The sequence below is a fragment of the Rhinoderma darwinii genome, unplaced genomic scaffold (genome assembly GCF_050947455.1).
Source record: "Rhinoderma darwinii isolate aRhiDar2 unplaced genomic scaffold, aRhiDar2.hap1 Scaffold_445, whole genome shotgun sequence".
Taxonomy (NCBI): domain Eukaryota; kingdom Metazoa; phylum Chordata; class Amphibia; order Anura; family Rhinodermatidae; genus Rhinoderma; species Rhinoderma darwinii.
In genome coordinates this window covers 160,447-172,970 of record NW_027463901.1, presented here as the reverse complement: position 1 = coordinate 172,970, position 12,524 = coordinate 160,447, and the positions used below count along the sequence as shown (strand labels likewise).

General features: G+C 47.6%; 9 non-coding genes across 9 annotated transcripts; all 9 read right to left on the bottom strand.

Annotated features, from left to right (window-relative positions):
* Nucleotides 1-205: 205 nt before the first annotated feature.
* On the bottom strand, nucleotides 206-396 carry LOC142715713 (U2 spliceosomal RNA). Its single transcript, XR_012871054.1, has one exon. It is a non-coding gene; the product is annotated as a U2 spliceosomal RNA (small nuclear RNA).
* Nucleotides 397-1,700: 1,304 nt separating this feature from the next.
* On the bottom strand, nucleotides 1,701-1,891 carry LOC142715712 (U2 spliceosomal RNA). Its single transcript, XR_012871053.1, has one exon. It is a non-coding gene; the product is annotated as a U2 spliceosomal RNA (small nuclear RNA).
* Nucleotides 1,892-3,175: 1,284 nt separating this feature from the next.
* On the bottom strand, nucleotides 3,176-3,366 carry LOC142715711 (U2 spliceosomal RNA). The gene has a single exon (XR_012871052.1). It is a non-coding gene; the product is annotated as a U2 spliceosomal RNA (small nuclear RNA).
* Nucleotides 3,367-4,661: 1,295 nt separating this feature from the next.
* LOC142715760 (U2 spliceosomal RNA) lies at nucleotides 4,662-4,852 on the bottom strand. Its single transcript, XR_012871097.1, has one exon. It is a non-coding gene; the product is annotated as a U2 spliceosomal RNA (small nuclear RNA).
* Nucleotides 4,853-6,167: 1,315 nt separating this feature from the next.
* Nucleotides 6,168-6,358, bottom strand: LOC142715708 (U2 spliceosomal RNA). The gene has a single exon (XR_012871051.1). It is a non-coding gene; the product is annotated as a U2 spliceosomal RNA (small nuclear RNA).
* Nucleotides 6,359-7,650: 1,292 nt separating this feature from the next.
* Nucleotides 7,651-7,841, bottom strand: LOC142715707 (U2 spliceosomal RNA). Its single transcript, XR_012871050.1, has one exon. It is a non-coding gene; the product is annotated as a U2 spliceosomal RNA (small nuclear RNA).
* A 1,292-nt stretch (nucleotides 7,842-9,133) lies between these two features.
* On the bottom strand, nucleotides 9,134-9,324 carry LOC142715779 (U2 spliceosomal RNA). Its single transcript, XR_012871115.1, has one exon. It is a non-coding gene; the product is annotated as a U2 spliceosomal RNA (small nuclear RNA).
* Nucleotides 9,325-10,608: 1,284 nt separating this feature from the next.
* On the bottom strand, nucleotides 10,609-10,799 carry LOC142715706 (U2 spliceosomal RNA). The gene has a single exon (XR_012871049.1). It is a non-coding gene; the product is annotated as a U2 spliceosomal RNA (small nuclear RNA).
* Nucleotides 10,800-12,088: 1,289 nt separating this feature from the next.
* Nucleotides 12,089-12,279, bottom strand: LOC142715705 (U2 spliceosomal RNA). The gene has a single exon (XR_012871048.1). It is a non-coding gene; the product is annotated as a U2 spliceosomal RNA (small nuclear RNA).
* Nucleotides 12,280-12,524: the final 245 nt, after the last annotated feature.

Genomic DNA, 12,524 nt, shown 5'->3' with positions numbered 1-12,524 from the left:
GGAAACACAGAAACACAGACGACACACAACAAGAGGTGGCAATCTATTCATTAATTGCATTTAATCAATGAGCTCATTATCACTCATGCATTGTCCAACAGGTGTTGAAATAATGGGATTAAAAGGGGAGATCCCTTCAGAAAGACAGAAACAATAGCAAAGACAAAAAACACTTTTGGAATCTGCTTTTAGTCAACACATAAGGAAAGGGTGCACCGGTCCTGGAAATACTGCAATACCAGGTCAATGCGTGGAGTGGACAGAGCAAGCTCTATTTCCATCTCCCTGTTCTAAAAATCCATTTAATATATGGTCCCCAGATAGGGGACGTATCAGATATTAAACTGATAAGAACAGATACTACACTTGATCTTAGCCAAAAGGCCGAGAAGCGATAACCCGAACGGGCCGCGCGTTGCCCGAGCCTGCCCGATACTGCTGTTCAGCCCTTGCAGCGATTCAGCCTACTTCTAGGCAATTCCATGGGGCCCTGCAGGCTCACACACTCACAGCTACACGGGAGGTGAATAAAGGCCGGAGAGGAAGCCAGACAGGATTTGCTTCTTTTGCTTGCACCACAATGCAGTGCTGAAAGAGGAGGAATCTACATAAAAACGCCTTCCTGGCAACGCCCAAATGCCCTGCTGCCATGCAGATAAACACTGGCAGCGGCAGCAAGTGCATGCCCACAGCCACCCCTTGTTCCTTCACACCTTGTATCAGCTGTAATCCAGTCCAGTCCAGTGCTGCCTGCTGAGCAGCACTGACCAACACTGCCTGGGCCCAGGCTTTTATCTCTGAGGCCCCATTATGATGTCAGAAAGCTGGCTCTGGAATCCTGAGGGCTCCACTATGACACGTGCAAAGTTCCGTCTGAACTTTATATAAGACGGTGAGGCTCAGTCAGTCACTCAGTGTTGCCTGAGAGGGCAACACTGCAACAGCCGGCCGCCAGGCTGTCTTTTTTTTGCACAGCTAGTTGCCTCCAGGAGGCCACAAGAGGGAGACAAGGGACTGCAAAATGGAAAATAGGCATCCACCAACTTTACAGACAACTTCTCCTTGCTCCTACAACCTCCATCCTTGCACAGTTTGTTATTCTTCTAGGTAACATAGTAACAAATCCAAATTGCTGCTCTCTTTGTAGGCAAGCAAGGCTTTGTTGCAACTGCAATTCTTACTTCTTCTTGAAATGTAGGGACGACAGTACATTCCATCACATCCATCTAGTGTACACAGGTAGGTCCATTGTGGCGGGCAGGCGAGCGGGCGGGCTGCTTTATTGGCTGTTTGCTGTTCCCCTACTCCACTCCACTATTTGACTGTTGTGCTGCATCAATCAATCAATCAATCAATCAATCAATCAATCAATCAATCAATCAATCAATCAATCAATCAATCAGTGGCTGGCTCAGGTGCAGCTCTTTAACTTACCTAAAAGGGAGGGCGGAGAGAAGACAAGGAAGGTGAATGAGGTGTTCCAATGTGAAATGCCGGAAACACAGAAACACAGACGACACACAACAAGAGGTGGCAATCTATTCATTAATTGCATTTAATCAATGAGCTCATTATCACTCATGCATTGTCCAACAGGTGTTGAAATAATGGGATTAAAAGGGGAGATCCCTTCAGAAAGACAGAAACAATAGCAAAGACAAAAAACACTTTTGGAATCTGCTTTTAGTCAACACATAAGGAAAGGGTGCACCGGTCCTGGAAATACTGCAATACCAGGTCAATGCGTGGAGTGGACAGAGCAAGCTCTATTTCCATCTCCCTGTTCTAAAAATCCATTTAATATATGGTCCCCAGATAGGGGACGTATCAGATATTAAACTGATAAGAACAGATACTACACTTGATCTTAGCCAAAAGGCCGAGAAGCGATAACCCGAACGGGCCGCGCGTTGCCCGAGCCTGCCCGATACTGCTGTTCAGCCCTTGCAGCGATTCAGCCTACTTCTAGGCAATTCCATGGGGCCCTGCAGGCTCACACACTCACAGCTACACGGGAGGTGAATAAAGGCCGGAGAGGAAGCCAGACAGGATTTGCTTCTTTTGCTTGCACCACAATGCAGTGCTGAAAGAGGAGGAATCTACATAAAAACGCCTTCCTGGCAACGCCCAAATGCCCTGCTGCCATGCAGATAAACACTGGCAGCGGCAGCAAGTGCATGCCCACAGCCACCCCTTGTTCCTTCACACCTTGTATCAGCTGTAATCCAGTCCAGTCCAGTGCTGCCTGCTGAGCAGCACTGACCAACACTGCCTGGGCCCAGGCTTTTATCTCTGAGGCCCCATTATGATGTCAGAAAGCTGGCTCTGGAATCCTGAGGGCTCCACTATGACACGTGCAAAGTTCCGTCTGAACTTTATATAAGACGGTGAGGCTCAGTCAGTCACTCAGTGTTGCCTGAGAGGGCAACACTGCAACAGCCGGCCGCCAGGCTGTCTTTTTTTTGCACAGCTAGTTGCCTCCAAGAGGCCACAAGAGGGAGACAAGGGACTGCAAAATGGAAAATAGGCATCCACCAACTTTACAGACAACTTCTCCTTGCTCCTACAACCTCCATCCTTGCACAGTTTGTTATTCTTCTAGGTAACATAGTAACAAATCCAAATTGCTGCTCTCTTTGTAGGCAAGCAAGGCTTTGTTGCAACTGCAATTCTTACTTCTTCTTGAAATGTAGGGACGACAGTACATTCCATCACATCCATCTAGTGTACACAGGTAGGTCCATTGTGGCGGGCAGGCGAGCGGGCGGGCTGCTTTATTGGCTGTTTGCTGTTCCCCTACTCCACTCCACTATTTGACTGTTGTGCTGCATCAATCAATCAATCAATCAATCAATCAATCAATCAATCAATCAATCAGTGGCTGGCTCAGGTGCAGCTCTTTAACTTACCTAAAAGGGAGGGCGGAGAGAAGACAAGGAAGGTGAATGAGGTGTTCCAATGTGAAATGCCGGAAACACAGAAACACAGACGACACACAACAAGAGGTGGCAATCTATTCATTAATTGCATTTAATCAATGAGCTCATTATCACTCATGCATTGTCCAACAGGTGTTGAAATAATGGGATTAAAAGGGGAGATCCCTTCAGAAAGACAGAAACAATAGCAAAGACAAAAAACACTTTTGGAATCTGCTTTTAGTCAACACATAAGGAAAGGGTGCACCGGTCCTGGAAATACTGCAATACCAGGTCAATGCGTGGAGTGGACAGAGCAAGCTCTATTTCCATCTCCCTGTTCTAAAAATCCATTTAATATATGGTCCCCAGATAGGGGACGTATCAGATATTAAACTGATAAGAACAGATACTACACTTGATCTTAGCCAAAAGGCCGAGAAGCGATAACCCGAACGGGCCGCGCGTTGCCCGAGCCTGCCCGATACTGCTGTTCAGCCCTTGCAGCGATTCAGCCTACTTCTAGGCAATTCCATGGGGCCCTGCAGGCTCACACACTCACAGCTACACGGGAGGTGAATAAAGGCCGGAGAGGAAGCCAGACAGGATTTGCTTCTTTTGCTTGCACCACAATGCAGTGCTGAAAGAGGAGGAATCTACATAAAAACGCCTTCCTGGCAACGCCCAAATGCCCTGCTGCCATGCAGATAAACACTGGCAGCGGCAGCAAGTGCATGCCCACAGCCACCCCTTTTCCTTCACACCTTGTATCAGCTGTAATCCAGTCCAGTCCAGTGCTGCCTGCTGAGCAGCACTGACCAACACTGCCTGGGCCCAGGCTTTTATCTCTGAGGCCCCATTATGATGTCAGAAAGCTGGCTCTGGAATCCTGAGGGCTCCACTATGACACGTGCAAAGTTCCGTCTGAACTTTATATAAGACGGTGAGGCTCAGTCAGTCACTCAGTGTTGCCTGAGAGGGCAACACTGCAACAGCCGGCCGCCAGGCTGTCTTTTTTTTGCACAGCTAGTTGCCTCCAGGAGGCCACAAGAGGGAGACAAGGGACTGCAAAATGGAAAATAGGCATCCACCAACTTTACAGACAACTTCTCCTTGCTCCTACAACCTCCATCCTTGCACAGTTTGTTATTCTTCTAGGTAACATAGTAACAAATCCAAATTGCTGCTCTCTTTGTAGGCAAGCAAGGCTTTGTTGCAACTGCAATTCTTACTTCTTCTTGAAATGTAGGGACGACAGTACATTCCATCACATCCATCTAGTGTACACAGGTAGGTCCATTGTGGCGGGCAGGCGAGCGGGCGGGCTGCTTTATTGGCTGTTTGCTGTTCCCCTACTCCACTCCACTATTTGACTGTTGTGCTGCATCAATCAATCAATCAATCAATCAATCAATCAATCAATCAATCAATCAATCAATCAATCAGTGGCTGGCTCAGGTGCAGCTCTTTAACTTACCTAAAAGGGAGGGCGGAGAGAAGACAAGGAAGGTGAATGAGGTGTTCCAATGTGAAATGCCGGAAACACAGAAACACAGACGACACACAACAAGAGGTGGCAATCTATTCATTAATTGCATTTAATCAATGAGCTCATTATCACTCATGCATTGTCCAACAGGTGTTGAAATAATGGGATTAAAAGGGGAGATCCCTTCAGAAAGACAGAAACAATAGCAAAGACAAAAAACACTTTTGGAATCTGCTTTTAGTCAACACATAAGGAAAGGGTGCACCGGTCCTGGAAATACTGCAATACCAGGTCAATGCGTGGAGTGGACAGAGCAAGCTCTATTTCCATCTCCGTGTTCTAAAAATCCATTTAATATATGGTCCCCAGATAGGGGACGTATCAGATATTAAACTGATAAGAACAGATACTACACTTGATCTTAGCCAAAAGGCCGAGAAGCGATAACCCGAACGGGCCGCGCGTTGCCCGAGCCTGCCCGATACTGCTGTTCAGCCCTTGCAGCGATTCAGCCTACTTCTAGGCAATTCCATGGGGCCCTGCAGGCTCACACACTCACAGCTACACGGGAGGTGAATAAAGGCCGGAGAGGAAGCCAGACAGGATTTGCTTCTTTTGCTTGCACCACAATGCAGTGCTGAAAGAGGAGGAATCTACATAAAAACGCCTTCCTGGCAACGCCCAAATGCCCTGCTGCCATGCAGATAAACACTGGCAGCGGCAGCAAGTGCATGCCCACAGCCACCCCTTTTCCTTCACACCTTGTATCAGCTGTAATCCAGTCCAGTCCAGTGCTGCCTGCTGAGCAGCACTGACCAACACTGCCTGGGCCCAGGCTTTTATCTCTGAGGCCCCATTATGATGTCAGAAAGCTGGCTCTGGAATCCTGAGGGCTCCACTATGACACGTGCAAAGTTCCGTCTGAACTTTATATAAGACGGTGAGGCTCAGTCAGTCACTCAGTGTTGCCTGAGAGGGCAACACTGCAACAGCCGGCCGCCAGGCTGTCTTTTTTTTGCACAGCTAGTTGCCTCCAGGAGGCCACAAGAGGGAGACAAGGGACTGCAAAATGGAAAATAGGCATCCACCAACTTTACAGACAACTTCTCCTTGCTCCTACAACCTCCATCCTTGCACAGTTTGTTATTCTTCTAGGTAACATAGTAACAAATCCAAATTGCTGCTCTCTTTGTAGGCAAGCAAGGCTTTGTTGCAACTGCAATTCTTACTTCTTCTTGAAATGTAGGGACGACAGTACATTCCATCACATCCATCTAGTGTACACAGGTAGGTCCATTGTGGCGGGCAGGCGAGCGGGCGGGCTGCTTTATTGGCTGTTTGCTGTTCCCCTACTCCACTCCACTATTTGACTGTTGTGCTGCATCAATCAATCAATCAATCAATCAATCAATCAATCAATCAATCAATCAATCAATCAATCAATCAATCAATCAATCAATCAGTGGCTGGCTCAGGTGCAGCTCTTTAACTTACCTAAAAGGGAGGGCGGAGAGAAGACAAGGAAGGTGAATGAGGTGTTCCAATGTGAAATGCCGGAAACACAGAAACACAGACGACACACAACAAGAGGTGGCAATCTATTCATTAATTGCATTTAATCAATGAGCTCATTATCACTCATGCATTGTCCAACAGGTGTTGAAATAATGGGATTAAAAGGGGAGATCCCTTCAGAAAGACAGAAACAATAGCAAAGACAAAAAACACTTTTGGAATCTGCTTTTAGTCAACACATAAGGAAAGGGTGCACCGGTCCTGGAAATACTGCAATACCAGGTCAATGCGTGGAGTGGACAGAGCAAGCTCTATTTCCATCTCCCTGTTCTAAAAATCCATTTAATATATGGTCCCCAGATAGGGGACGTATCAGATATTAAACTGATAAGAACAGATACTACACTTGATCTTAGCCAAAAGGCCGAGAAGCGATAACCCGAACGGGCCGCGCGTTGCCCGAGCCTGCCCGATACTGCTGTTCAGCCCTTGCAGCGATTCAGCCTACTTCTAGGCAATTCCATGGGGCCCTGCAGGCTCACACACTCACAGCTACACGGGAGGTGAATAAAGGCCGGAGAGGAAGCCAGACAGGATTTGCTTCTTTTGCTTGCACCACAATGCAGTGCTGAAAGAGGAGGAATCTACATAAAAACGCCTTCCTGGCAACGCCCAAATGCCCTGCTGCCATGCAGATAAACACTGGCAGCGGCAGCAAGTGCATGCCCACAGCCACCCCTTGTTCCTTCACACCTTGTATCAGCTGTAATCCAGTCCAGTCCAGTGCTGCCTGCTGAGCAGCACTGACCAACACTGCCTGGGCCCAGGCTTTTATCTCTGAGGCCCCATTATGATGTCAGAAAGCTGGCTCTGGAATCCTGAGGGCTCCACTATGACACGTGCAAAGTTCCGTCTGAACTTTATATAAGACGGTGAGGCTCAGTCAGTCACTCAGTGTTGCCTGAGAGGGCAACACTGCAACAGCCGGCCGCCAGGCTGTCTTTTTTTTGCACAGCTAGTTGCCTCCAGGAGGCCACAAGAGGGAGACAAGGGACTGCAAAATGGAAAATAGGCATCCACCAACTTTACAGACAACTTCTCCTTGCTCCTACAACCTCCATCCTTGCACAGTTTGTTATTCTTCTAGGTAACATAGTAACAAATCCAAATTGCTGCTCTCTTTGTAGGCAAGCAAGGCTTTGTTGCAACTGCAATTCTTACTTCTTCTTGAAATGTAGGGACGACAGTACATTCCATCACATCCATCTAGTGTACACAGGTAGGTCCATTGTGGCGGGCAGGCGAGCGGGCGGGCTGCTTTATTGGCTGTTTGCTGTTCCCCTACTCCACTCCACTATTTGACTGTTGTGCTGCATCAATCAATCAATCAATCAATCAATCAATCAATCAATCAATCAATCAATCAATCAGTGGCTGGCTCAGGTGCAGCTCTTTAACTTACCTAAAAGGGAGGGCGGAGAGAAGACAAGGAAGGTGAATGAGGTGTTCCAATGTGAAATGCCGGAAACACAGAAACACAGACGACACACAACAAGAGGTGGCAATCTATTCATTAATTGCATTTAATCAATGAGCTCATTATCACTCATGCATTGTCCAACAGGTGTTGAAATAATGGGATTAAAAGGGGAGATCCCTTCAGAAAGACAGAAACAATAGCAAAGACAAAAAACACTTTTGGAATCTGCTTTTAGTCAACACATAAGGAAAGGGTGCACCGGTCCTGGAAATACTGCAATACCAGGTCAATGCGTGGAGTGGACAGAGCAAGCTCTATTTCCATCTCCCTGTTCTAAAAATCCATTTAATATATGGTCCCCAGATAGGGGACGTATCAGATATTAAACTGATAAGAACAGATACTACACTTGATCTTAGCCAAAAGGCCGAGAAGCGATAACCCGAACGGGCCGCGCGTTGCCCGAGCCTGCCCGATACTGCTGTTCAGCCCTTGCAGCGATTCAGCCTACTTCTAGGCAATTCCATGGGGCCCTGCAGGCTCACACACTCACAGCTACACGGGAGGTGAATAAAGGCCGGAGAGGAAGCCAGACAGGATTTGCTTCTTTTGCTTGCACCACAATGCAGTGCTGAAAGAGGAGGAATCTACATAAAAACGCCTTCCTGGCAACGCCCAAATGCCCTGCTGCCATGCAGATAAACACTGGCAGCGGCAGCAAGTGCATGCCCACAGCCACCCCTTGTTCCTTCACACCTTGTATCAGCTGTAATCCAGTCCAGTCCAGTGCTGCCTGCTGAGCAGCACTGACCAACACTGCCTGGGCCCAGGCTTTTATCTCTGAGGCCCCATTATGATGTCAGAAAGCTGGCTCTGGAATCCTGAGGGCTCCACTATGACACGTGCAAAGTTCCGTCTGAACTTTATATAAGACGGTGAGGCTCAGTCAGTCACTCAGTGTTGCCTGAGAGGGCAACACTGCAACAGCCGGCCGCCAGGCTGTCTTTTTTTTGCACAGCTAGTTGCCTCCAGGAGGCCACAAGAGGGAGACAAGGGACTGCAAAATGGAAAATAGGCATCCACCAACTTTACAGACAACTTCTCCTTGCTCCTACAACCTCCATCCTTGCACAGTTTGTTATTCTTCTAGGTAACATAGTAACAAATCCAAATTGCTGCTCTCTTTGTAGGCAAGCAAGGCTTTGTTGCAACTGCAATTCTTACTTCTTCTTGAAATGTAGGGACGACAGTACATTCCATCACATCCATCTAGTGTACACAGGTAGGTCCATTGTGGCGGGCAGGCGAGCGGGCGGGCTGCTTTATTGGCTGTTTGCTGTTCCCCTACTCCACTCCACTATTTGACTGTTGTGCTGCATCAATCAATCAATCAATCAATCAATCAATCAATCAATCAATCAATCAATCAATCAGTGGCTGGCTCAGGTGCAGCTCTTTAACTTACCTAAAAGGGAGGGCGGAGAGAAGACAAGGAAGGTGAATGAGGTGTTCCAATGTGAAATGCCGGAAACACAGAAACACAGACGACACACAACAAGAGGTGGCAATCTATTCATTAATTGCATTTAATCAATGAGCTCATTATCACTCATGCATTGTCCAACAGGTGTTGAAATAATGGGATTAAAAGGGGAGATCCCTTCAGAAAGACAGAAACAATAGCAAAGACAAAAAACACTTTTGGAATCTGCTTTTAGTCAACACATAAGGAAAGGGTGCTCCGGTCCTGGAAATACTGCAATACCAGGTCAATGCGTGGAGTGGACAGAGCAAGCTCTATTTCCATCTCCCTGTTCTAAAAATCCATTTAATATATGGTCCCCAGATAGGGGACGTATCAGATATTAAACTGATAAGAACAGATACTACACTTGATCTTAGCCAAAAGGCCGAGAAGCGATAACCCGAACGGGCCGCGCGTTGCCCGAGCCTGCCCGATACTGCTGTTCAGCCCTTGCAGCGATTCAGCCTACTTCTAGGCAATTCCATGGGGCCCTGCAGGCTCACACACTCACAGCTACACGGGAGGTGAATAAAGGCCGGAGAGGAAGCCAGACAGGATTTGCTTCTTTTGCTTGCACCACAATGCAGTGCTGAAAGAGGAGGAATCTACATAAAAACGCCTTCCTGGCAACGCCCAAATGCCCTGCTGCCATGCAGATAAACACTGGCAGCGGCAGCAAGTGCATGCCCACAGCCACCCCTTGTTCCTTCACACCTTGTATCAGCTGTAATCCAGTCCAGTCCAGTGCTGCCTGCTGAGCAGCACTGACCAACACTGCCTGGGCCCAGGCTTTTATCTCTGAGGCCCCATTATGATGTCAGAAAGCTGGCTCTGGAATCCTGAGGGCTCCACTATGACACGTGCAAAGTTCCGTCTGAACTTTATATAAGACGGTGAGGCTCAGTCAGTCACTCAGTGTTGCCTGAGAGGGCAACACTGCAACAGCCGGCCGCCAGGCTGTCTTTTTTTTGCACAGCTAGTTGCCTCCAGGAGGCCACAAGAGGGAGACAAGGGACTGCAAAATGGAAAATAGGCATCCACCAACTTTACAGACAACTTCTCCTTGCTCCTACAACCTCCATCCTTGCACAGTTTGTTATTCTTCTAGGTAACATAGTAACAAATCCAAATTGCTGCTCTCTTTGTAGGCAAGCAAGGCTTTGTTGCAACTGCAATTCTTACTTCTTCTTGAAATGTAGGGACGACAGTACATTCCATCACATCCATCTAGTGTACACAGGTAGGTCCATTGTGGCGGGCAGGCGAGCGGGCGGGCTGCTTTATTGGCTGTTTGCTGTTCCCCTACTCCACTCCACTATTTGACTGTTGTGCTGCATCAATCAATCAATCAATCAATCAATCAATCAATCAATCAATCAATCCGTGGCTGGCTTAGGTGCAGCTCTTTAACTTACCTAAAAGGGAGGGCGGAGAGAAGACAAGGAAGGTGAATGAGGTGTTCCAATGTGAAATGCCGGAAACACAGAAACACAGACGACACACAACAAGAGGTGGCAATCTATTCATTAATTGCATTTAATCAATGAGCTCATTATCACTCATGCATTGTCCAACAGGTGTTGAAATAATGGGATTAAAAGGGGAGATCCCTTCAGAAAGACAGAAACAATAGCAAAGACAAAAAACACTTTTGGAATCTGCTTTTAGTCAACACATAAGGAAAGGGTGCACCGGTCCTGGAAATACTGCAATACCAGGTCAATGCGTGGAGTGGACAGAGCAAGCTCTATTTCCATCTCCCTGTTCTAAAAATCCATTTAATATATGGTCCCCAGATAGGGGACGTATCAGATATTAAACTGATAAGAACAGATACTACACTTGATCTTAGCCAAAAGGCCGAGAAGCGATAACCCGAACGGGCCGCGCGTTGCCCGAGCCTGCCCGATACTGCTGTTCAGCCCTTGCAGCGATTCAGCCTACTTCTAGGCAATTCCATGGGGCCCTGCAGGCTCACACACTCACAGCTACACGGGAGGTGAATAAAGGCCGGAGAGGAAGCCAGACAGGATTTGCTTCTTTTGCTTGCACCACAATGCAGTGCTGAAAGAGGAGGAATCTACATAAAAACGCCTTCCTGGCAACGCCCAAATGCCCTGCTGCCATGCAGATAAACACTGGCAGCGGCAGCAAGTGCATGCCCACAGCCACCCCTTGTTCCTTCACACCTTGTATCAGCTGTAATCCAGTCCAGTCCAGTGCTGCCTGCTGAGCAGCACTGACCAACACTGCCTGGGCCCAGGCTTTTATCTCTGAGGCCCCATTATGATGTCAGAAAGCTGGCTCTGGAATCCTGAGGGCTCCACTATGACACGTGCAAAGTTCCGTCTGAACTTTATATAAGACGGTGAGGCTCAGTCAGTCACTCAGTGTTGCCTGAGAGGGCAACACTGCAACAGCCGGCCGCCAGGCTGTCTTTTTTTTTGCACAGCTAGTTGCCTCCAGGAGGCCACAAGAGGGAGACAAGGGACTGCAAAATGGAAAATAGGCATCCACCAACTTTACAGACAACTTCTCCTTGCTCCTACAACCTCCATCCTTGCACAGTTTGTTATTCTTCTAGGTAACATAGTAACAAATCCAAATTGCTGCTCTCTTTGTAGGCAAGCAAGGCTTTGTTGCAACTGCAATTCTTACTTCTTCTTGAAATGTAGGGACGACAGTACATTCCATCACATCCATCTAGTGTACACAGGTAGGTCCATTGTGGCGGGCAGGCGAGCCGGCGGGCTGCTTTATTGGCTGTTTGCTGTTCCCCTACTCCACTCCACTATTTGACTGTTGTGCTGCATCAATCAATCAATCAATCAATCAATCAATCAATCAATCAATCAATCAATCAGTGGCTGGCTCAGGTGCAGCTCTTTAACTTACCTAAAAGGGAGGGCGGAGAGAAGACAAGGAAGGTGAATGAGGTGTTCCAATGTGAAATGCCGGAAACACAGAAACACAGACGACACACAACAAGAGGTGGCAATCTATTCATTAATTGCATTTAATCAATGAGCTCATTATCACTCATGCATTGTCCAACAGGTGTTGAAATAATGGGATTAAAAGGGGAGATCCCTTCAGAAAGACAGAAACAATAGCAAAGACAAAAAACACTTTTGGAATCTGCTTTTAGTCAACACATAAGGAAAGGGTGCACCGGTCCTGGAAATACTGCAATACCAGGTCAATGCGTGGAGTGGACAGAGCAAGCTCTATTTCCATCTCCCTGTTCTAAAAATCCATTTAATATATGGTCCCCAGATAGGGGACGTATCAGATATTAAACTGATAAGAACAGATACTACACTTGATCTTAGCCAAAAGGCCGAGAAGCGATAACCCGAACGGGCCGCGCGTTGCCCGAGCCTGCCCGATACTGCTGTTCAGCCCTTGCAGCGATTCAGCCTACTTCTAGGCAATTCCATGGGGCCCTGCAGGCTCACACACTCACAGCTACACGGGAGGTGAATAAAGGCCGGAGAGGAAGCCAGACAGGATTTGCTTCTTTTGCTTGCACCACAATGCAGTGCTGAAAGAGGAGGAATCTACATAAAAACGCCTTCCTGGCAACGCCCAAATGCC